This window comes from Poromitra crassiceps, assembly GCF_964638095.1.
Source record: "Poromitra crassiceps genome assembly, chromosome: 9".
NCBI classification, from domain to species: Eukaryota; Metazoa; Chordata; class Actinopteri; order Beryciformes; family Melamphaidae; genus Poromitra; species Poromitra crassiceps.
The window spans coordinates 45,938,735-45,946,234 of NC_139630.1; positions in this window are offsets into that span (position 1 = coordinate 45,938,735).

Genomic DNA, 7,500 nt, shown 5'->3' on the forward strand with positions numbered 1-7,500 from the left:
TCGGTGGAGTCCCTGTCCACAGCGGTCCCACATGGAAACCCTATTGGGGCCCCACATTGTCTCAGGGATACCTGAGCCAGTGTGTGTGTGTGTGTGTGTGCGTGTGTGTGCGTGTGTGTGTGTGTGTGTGCGTGTGCGTGCGCGTGCGTGCATGCATGCGTGCGTGTGTGTGTGTGTGTGGACAGCAGACAGAGTGATGGATGGAGGCCTCATACATCATCACTAAGCACCCGTCAGTGCTCTCGTCCTCTGGGAAGCGTGGATGGACAGATGAGGCTCTTCTCTTCTGTCCGTCTCCCCCCCCCCCTCTCTCTCTCAGATTTATAACGACTACTATACAGGAGATGATGCGCTGACCCGCAGTGCCCGGCCCGCACAGTTTGGAATGGACTTTTAAGAGCAGCTTGAGGCAGTTTCAGTTGCCCGTGCGTTAACAAATGGCATCTTAAAGACGGCAACAGACAAGCCAGACAGGCACTCCATCATATACACTGATATTCAGATGATACATTGTACATTTTGGTGTTGATGGTATGTTGATGTAACCAAGCAAAATGGCCAGTCAGAAAGGCTGCAGCATTATGGCTAAAATAATCACACTTACAGTATTTAGCTGGGAACTGTCATCACAATTTACTGTTATTTGTCTCAATGATTTCTGACATGTACTGTATGTCAACATTATGACTATTTCACTTCTATAACGTTCAAAAGTTCACAGATTGGATCCTAGAGCACTAACAGCATCTAGCTGGCTGTCCCGGTGGAGGAAGGAGCCCCCGCGGAGTCTTTTGGGAATGTGGATGAGCCTGGGTTCCACATGGACGCCTCGCAGGCCCCCACACGGTCCATCTGACCCCCCAAAAACAACACAAGGAGAGGAGCCTTTGAAAACGGACACTGGGCTCCCTCGCTCTCTGCCACGGTGGGCCCCAGAGAGAGATCAGAAAGAGAGAGGGGCAGAGAGAGAGAGAGAGAGAAGAGGCCGGGGAAGGCTCGGCTCACACTTCAACGGGCCGCGACGAATTACGGCAGGGGTCAAAGGGCAAACGTCCCAGTCAGGAAGTGAAAGAGGGCAATGTAGCGGTCGTGCACAGTGTCAACATTGGGAATTCTTTGAATAACCGCTAACCAGCCTTACTGGATTACAGACGGATATAATCAAGTGAAAGTCACACTTTTGATGCTAATCCTTACGTTAGTAATCAAACCTGGAAGGCTCAGGTTGGCACAGTGGAGTCGATACAGAGCAGAGCACTCGTACAGGATGTGGACTGTGTCTATCCGTTTGGACGCGGTCCGGAGGAGCAGCCGGACGCGAGCCCACGCTCCCAGCTGGAGCCTTCACGCTGGAATCCCCAACCAGGATGCAGCAAGGTGCAGGCCTGTGGGAACCAGCCCAGTGTAACCCGATAACTGTCCCCCTAAAACACAGACTGTCTCAAAGGTTAGACGGTTCCCACTGTCCTCCTAAAACACAGACTGTCTCAAAGGTTAGACGGTTCCCACTGTCCTCCTAAAACACAGACTGTCTCAAAGGTTAGACGGTTCCCACTGTCCTCCTAAAACACAGACTGTCTCAAAGGTTAGACGGTTCCCACTGTCCTCCTAAAACACAGACTGTCTCAAAGGTTAGACGGTTCCCACTGTCCTCCTAAAACACAGACTGTCTCAAAGGTTAGACGGTTTCCACTGTCCTCCTAAAACACAGACTGTCTCAAAGGTTAGACGGTTTCCACTGTCCTCCTAAAACACAGACTGTCTCAAAGGTTAGACGGTTCCCACTGTCCTCCTAAAACTGTCAGACACAGGAAGACCAGGATGCATCCAACAGGTGTGGGCTGCCTGATAGGCTGATCATAAAGATTCACAAACTCATCATGAAGATACTGTCAGTGCAGGGCAGTAGCTTGCTACAAGCTATTTAGCTTAACTACAGAGGAACTACTAGGAGCTTGGTGGCAGCGTTGCTCCCTTTGAATCAATTCGCGTTTTCAGTAGCGAAGCTATTTATAGACCAAGCAGCGCCGTAGCGTCTGACAAACGCTACAAGTTACTTCCCCAGCGGATATTTCTGCTGTGGTCTGGAATAAAACAGGAGGAGACAATGCATAATGTGAACTGTAGCCCATAGAAGCACTTCGGTATGACAGACAAGTGTCATCTTATCCTTCTTTTTTAACGGCCTTGATTGACACTCAGGTTCTCAGCAAGACCTGCCTTACTCTTCCTCTGATTGGGTTGGGTTTAGGCACGAGGAGTGATAAAACTTAAAACAGGATAAGCCAATCAGAGGCAGAATAGGGCGGGTCATGCCATTGCCTGAAATCTCTTCATGCTGATGAGACATGAGCGGAGCGGACTTTGGAAAGATGACAGAGGCAGAGGGAGCTGGTGATGATGAGGACGTAGGGGAAGTGAATGACTGACTCACCATGCCATGGCCGTACCTTGCTAGATATGAGTTTAACCCAAACAACAGATAAACCCTATGTGTGTTTAGGTGCTTACTGTGCTGCAACTTCGAGAGACGTCTCACACATTCAGGTGATAACTTGACATAAACTATCGCTGTAGACTAGCAGCTAGTCTACAACTCTCGCCAGATCGGCAGAGGGGGTGGAGCAACGGCCAGGACAGGGAATTGGCCGAGTACAATTGAGGAGAAAACAAATACTTTCATCATTTTCTGTTTCAACGACTGAAATGTCTTCCCATACCAGTTTATGTTTGTGCATGTATGAGTGTCTATGCAGATCCTGCAACGTAACGCCCCCCGGTGGGGGGGGGCGTTAATGCTTTCATTTGCTCTCCCTCTCTCTTGTTCCTTCCCAGAGGGCTTGTCTGAGCCCGTGTGCCACGCTGAAAACCTTCCCCCCCTGACAGACAGGCCCCCATTAGTCCACGCTTTGATTCCCTGTCTGGGTGATTAGCTGAGCGGGGGGCCCACGCAGGCAAGGTGGGGCCAGGGTGGGGTGGGCTGGAGGCTGGGCGACAGATAGAGACTTGGAGAGACGTCCATGCATATTATGTGTGTGCGCCATGGTGTGCGCGCACACTCGAGCACACACACACACACACACGCACACACACACACACACACACACACACACACACACACACACACGTGCACGCACACAAACACATAGCATTTCTGTGCAGTTTAAAAGAGCATTCCTCTGGGTCTGACCTCCTCTGGCTCTCATTAGTGGCCTTAACACAGACAGACAGGCATGGAACAGTCCTCTCTCACACAGGAGGGAAAGAAGCATGAAGAACCCCTGTTACCTCTCACCTTTGACCCCTCTAAGCCTCTACACCCACCCTACACCCTACCCACACCCAACAAGAGCAGGCCTATGGTGCCAAGAGAAGGGAAGCAGCCATCGAGGAAAAGGGAGGAGTTTCCCAGACACACGCACAAGCGCGCGCACACACACACACACACACACACACACACACACACACACACACGCGCGCACACACACGCACACACACACACCGATGACTTCACAGTGGGGGAAATGGATTGAGGTCAGATGCACAGGAGCAAAAGTAGAGCGTGAACTCTATGGATGCTCTATGGCAGTGGTTCTCAACGTGGGGTCCGGGGACCACCGGGGGTCCTTGAAGAGGTTCCAGGGGGTCCCCAGCAACTTCGCCATTACCTCAATTACAAGAAGATAACACAATTAGAGAATGTGGAAGAATGACTGTTCTGATCACAGCTTCACTGTTATCGCTCTACCTACGTACATTACAGATAGTTATGGGCCATCCTCTGACCCCGGCCAGGCCCTGCTGGCCCAGCGCCGTGGGAAAAAGGTTGAGACTCAACGCTTTATGGCCATGAACTTTCCCTTACGCGAGGACCCATGGCTTTCTCTTCCACTAAGGCCTTAGACCGCTGAAGACAATATGGCTGTGTGTGTGTGTGTGTGTGGGTGTGTGTGTGTGTGTGTGTGTGTGTGTGTGTGGGTGTGTGTGTGTGTGTGTGTGTGTTTTGCCTGCATGTATGTGGAGTTTGTGTTGATATGCTGCCCTGTACCAGCAGCACCTCTATGTGTGTGACTCAGCTCCTTTGTCACATGATCTCTAGTAAATGTAACTTTCTGTTTGCTTAGAAGTTTCCAACTTCCACCAATTCATATGCCATTCTTTGATTATGAATTCAGTGATGTAACAATGTTATCATCATCATAGTTACTGTATCTTGTGTGTTTCTGGTTGCTGCCATGTGGCACGTTAACACTAGAAAAAGGAACACCTGCGCACCATCTTTGGCTCAAAGCTCTGTGTGTGTGTGTGTGTGTGTGTGTGTGTGTGTGTGTGTGTGTGTGTGTGTGTGTGTGGGCGTGCGTGCGTGCGTGCGTGTGTGTGTGTGTGTGTGGGGGGGGGGCGTGCGTGCGTGCGTGCATGCGCGTTTCTATGGGTGGATCAAATTGATGTCAGTTTTATAGAACAGTACTATTGTCTTTGGCCAGCACAAGGACAAACACACAGACACGCATACAAGCACAAACACATACACACACACAGACAAACACACACACAAGCGCATACACACACACGCACGCACACTTTTCCCAGAAAATTATAGCAGCAACCTTTCCAAATAATCCTCCAGGGAATCCGCCCACACAAACACAAACACACACACGCAAGTACGTCACACGCACACGCACACACACACACACTCGAACAAACACACCCCTTTCCTGGAATTCCCAAGACAATGGGCGGACAACCTTGTCAAAAGTGGCCCTCTCCTCTTGTGCGCTGACTCATCTTTGTGGCGTATCATTTGATAGGGCAGCTTAAGTCATTGTTCTGGGATCAGAAGCGTTTTGTAGAATAGAAACCCGACATACTTTCAGCTGCGGTGATACGCTGAAAGGACGTACGCATGCCACCGCCAAGCGCTGCCTGTCGACGCGGTCGGCGAATTTGATACGAGCCGAGGACACGCGCATATTTTAAACGCTTCATTCTCTTTAACTGAATTACAGTTCAACATGCAGCCTTCACATATGACAGAGATTCAATGTGTCAAAGTGTCATCTGTGCCACACAGCTGGCCTGGGCCAAGCTTGACTACAGAGAACACATTTTTCACCTCATTTTCACTCATGAAAATGTGTGCATCTGCTTATTTGAAAGAACTTAGTAAAGGGGCACCGCATAAATTATTGCCAGATGTGTTGGATTAAGTTAGTTAAGTTAAGTTAAGTTATCCCCATGGGGAAATTCATCTTCTGCATTTGACCCAGCCTCTACTAGGAACCTTCCTAGAACTAGGAGCAGTGGGCAGCCGCAGTGCAGCGCCCAGGGACCAACTCCAGTTCTTTTGCCATTGCCTTGGTCAGGGGCACTGACAGGAGTATTAACCCTAACATACATGTCTTTGATGGTGGGAGGAAACCGGAGCACCCGGAGAAAACCCACACGAACACGGGAAGAACATGCAAACTCCACACATAAAGGACCTCGGACGGACCGGGGTTCGAACCCTGGACCTTCTTGCTGTGAGGCAACAGTACTAACCACTGAGCCACCGTGCCGCCTATTATGAAAATCTGACATATGCAACTGGCATATTGTGACAATTGCATGGGATTGGCACTAGAGGTATGCACTCTACTCAGTGCCATCTAGTTTCTTTATATTTAGCCTTTTGGATAGGCCTGCAACCTCGGACTGTCTAAAAGCACACACACACACACACACACACACACACACACACACACACACACACATGCACACACTCTGCACGTGTCTGCACGCACGCACACATGTGCACATGTACATGTGCAAACATGAAAATAGTTCTCTTCAGCTGTGCGCGCGTAAGTTGATATCAGGTTATTCATTACTATCCAATAAGTGTTGACCCCTCTGCCCTGGACACTATGTGAATCTGCTTCATGGAAAACATCCAGGCCGGGAGAAGCTCTTGGCAGCCAGAACACGGATGTCAGGGATTTTATCGTAGAACGTCCCAATGTTTGTTCAAAACATCAGCGATAGCATCCAGCTATAGTTATCTACTCCGTACGTTCAAAGTCATTGAGACATTCAGATAGAGTTACAGTGTAGCAGCTTTTTTCAACTACTGGAATCGGAGCTTCCAAAAGTCAAGTGTTAAATTTGAACTGCAGCTGTGCATTCTGCAAATGATCGAGCGGCATTGGAACGACCAAAGCGATCCAGCAGCCTGCGCTCCGAGTCTCAAACATCTTGTTCTGGCCTTGTCTGAGGCTCATCCTCCACAGTGAAAGCCCAGTAGCTTCATAGTGTCTGAGGCTCATCCTCCACAGTGAAAGCCCAGTAGCTTCATAGTGTCTGAGGCTCATCCTCCACAGTGAAAGCCCAGTAGCTTCATAGTGTCTGAGGCTCATCCTCCACAGTGAAAGCCCAGTAGCTTCATAGTGTCTGAGGCTCATCCTCCACAGTGAAAGCCCAGTAGCTTCATAGTGTCTGAGGCTCGTCCTCCACAGTGAAAGCCCAGTAGCTTCATAGTGTCTGAGGCTCATCCTCCACAGTGAAAGCCCAGTAGCTTCATAGGGGGAAAGGAGAGTCTGAGAGCTGCATGCCGAGTGTGCCGGGCTATTTAGATGTCAAGAGGTGTGTGTGATGGTAATGGTGCAGATGAGAGAGGAGGGCTGAACTTGGCCCCTGGCTTTGAGGATCCTCCGTCGCCGCCAAGACCTGTCCAACTCCGCCCCTCCATCCCCGCCCTCACTGCCAAGGAACCGGGGAGATCAAAGACCAAGGCCTGCTCGTGCGCGTTCGTTTGTGCGCTCGCGTCTGTCTGCTCTAACTTCTCCACTACTCCTCTGCAGACAACAATACAGCATAGACATCAGCCAGGAACCTCTGTCCACAGAAAGCTCCACATGATTTTTAGAAGAGAAAAGAACCTCCAGAGGATGGTAAGCCTGACACAAGGGCATTTCTGCCATCCCTTCAGGACCTGCACACTGCCAGGACACTGAAGAAAATCATGTCCACCCCTCCCACCCATGTGATAAACTCTTTGAGGCTCCTCCCACCCAGGTGATAAACTCTTTGAGGCTCCTCCCACCCAGGTCATAAACTCATTGAGACTCCTCCCACGCAGGTCACAAACTCTTTGAGGCTCCTCCCACCCAGGTGATAAACTCTTTGAGGCTCCTCCCACCCAGGTGATAAACTCTTTGAGGCTCCTCCCACCCAGGTGATAAACTCTTTAAGGCTCTCCCCCTTGGCAGAAGACTGAGGTCTGGCGTTACCAAAACACCCTCGTCACAGGGACAGATTCCACCCAACTGCCATCCACCCCACAAATAAGGACTTTATCATCCCCCCATGCCCCCTAAGCACAGTTGGCTTAGTAACAGGCCGGGGCCCCCCCCCCCCCCCCCCCACTGACTGCTGCTGTTGCTTCTACTGTTGATGTGACCGCTGTGCTGCATACTGGCACTAAGTCAAATTCCTCGTTGGTAATCTGATTACTTACTG